General features: G+C 64.9%; 1 protein-coding gene across 1 annotated transcript in view; it reads right to left on the reverse strand.

Moving 5' to 3' along the window:
* The window catches only part of LOC113208070 (putative inorganic phosphate cotransporter), a 10,940-nt gene that overhangs the window by 5,258 nt on the left and 3,697 nt on the right, over positions 1–1,985 (reverse strand). The window lies entirely within an intron of this gene.

Consider the following 1,985-nt stretch of genomic DNA (forward strand, 5'->3'; position numbering starts at 1 on the left):
GAGGGGGGGGGGCGGTATCTCTACGGGCCGCGGGGCTCGAGGGCCGCCGCTGCCAAACACCACACACACACACGGTATCGAGCAACTCGTCGAGGTAATTACGCCGCTCGCTACAGATAAATAACCCGCTTGTGCCGCGCGGCCGGCGCTGAGTGGGGGGTAGGCAGTGAGGGGCAGCCGACAGGATGGGGGTAGTGAGGGGCAGCCGTCAGGATGGGGGTAGTGAGGGGCAGCTAGCGAGTGAGTGTGGGGTAGGTAGTGAGGGGCAGCCCACAGGATGGGGGTAGTGAGGGGTAGCATGTGGAGGGGCAGTCAGGGGGATGCCGCCGCTGCAAGAACACCAAGGAGGAGTGGTGGGGGTGGTGAAAAGGATTGAAACTGCTTCGACGACCACAACGACGTCTAGACGGCGTCGAGTGGGCCGCCGTGCGCCGTGCCGCGTCGGCGCGGGGGTATACTGCGTGTTCCGACGCGGCCCCCGGGGAGGATAGCTAAAGGACGAGGGCGACGTGTTCCTCCGGCTCGGCCCGGTTGGCTTTGGCCGGCCGGTGCAGGGTCACCTGCTCGGGGGAAGCCCGCACTCCCGCGGCCCCCGACCTCATCCGAGCGTGTGGACCGGTGTGGACGACAGCAGACATGACCTGGGTGCCGAGGGCCAAAAGTGACCACTGCGGACATTGTCTGCCTGGAAGGCCGGTTCCGCCAAGCCGAAGCGTGCGCCGGTTGGCTAGGTGTGACTGACAACAGTGACAACTGCGCACGTCCCCGCGTCAGGGTTGCCTATCCTCGGCCCGGCAGGCGCCTATATGGCTTAACCAGCAGGCGGTGTTTTCCGCGCCGCTTGTTGTGCTCGGTGCACTTTGTTGGATTGGGAGCGAGGCTCCTCCACCTCACCTCCCCCACTCCATACGGCACTGCACCCCATCTCTGTCGCTCAGCGCTGGCTCCGCTGGCTCCGCTGGCCGGGAGCAGGCGACACGGAGACGCAAACACAGTAACAAAACGGCCCCGCGAGGCACGTCTTGGCCGTAAATAGGCGGGGTGGGGCGGGGCGGGGCGCCGAGCAATGGCTGTGTTAGTTTGCCCGTGATAACCACGCCCGCGTACTCCCGAGGCTGGAAAACACTTGTCGACCTGGTTACACGCGGCGGCCCGTGGCGGGGGGTGGCGGGGTGGTACGGCGCCACGCCACGCCACGCCTGAATGACGCCTCCCGCGTCGTCTAGGAGGCGCCGCGTCACATTCTGAGGCGCAGAAAGGCTAAGTAGGCCGAAGCGGTGCGGGAGAGGAGCGCGGGGGGAAGGGGGGGGGCGAGGACCTCACGCTGCACCTGACCGTGTGCACCCCCCTGCCCTGCCCCACCCCTCCATCCCCAGAGCCACATCACTTACCCAAATTAAACATAAACAAGCCGTCCTCGCGACCTTCGCGTAATCCGACCTGGCCGCCGCTGCCGCCGCACAGCGTGCCTCGCGGGGCGCCGCGTGCAATGGCCCTCGCCTCACCTCGCCAACGAGTCACTCGCAGGGGAGGGCGCGACGTCGTGGGCACCGGTCGATGACGAGTTGGGCCCCATAGCTTTTTTGGTCGAGAAGCCTACTCAGCTCCGTTCGAATTAATTTCGGCCTCACCACATCCATGGACAGTCGTAGGGGGCATGGGAGCACGAGGCGCCCAAATTTTGATGTCACAATTACGACCACACTGCTGGACACATGGGTCGTGGGCGCGCGGCCACCCAAATAGGATGACTCACTATCCCGGTGACCGTGTGGCCACATTATGGGTGGACATGTCAGCAGAGCCTCGTAGGCCACGCGATCACATAGTGGTCATGACATGATGACATGGCCAAAGGACATGCACGGCACGCCGAACCTACGGGACCGCATTGTCGGGTGGATGGGGTAAGGCGCGCGGGCTCGCCGCGCAAAGGTGATGACGGATGAGAAGGGATTGAATGAGTAGGAGGGGCGGAGGGAGGT

The sequence above is a fragment of the Frankliniella occidentalis genome, unplaced genomic scaffold, assembly GCF_000697945.3.
Source record: "Frankliniella occidentalis isolate FOCC.00 unplaced genomic scaffold, Focc_3.1 Scaffold1939, whole genome shotgun sequence".
Taxonomy (NCBI): Eukaryota; Metazoa; Arthropoda; class Insecta; order Thysanoptera; family Thripidae; genus Frankliniella; species Frankliniella occidentalis.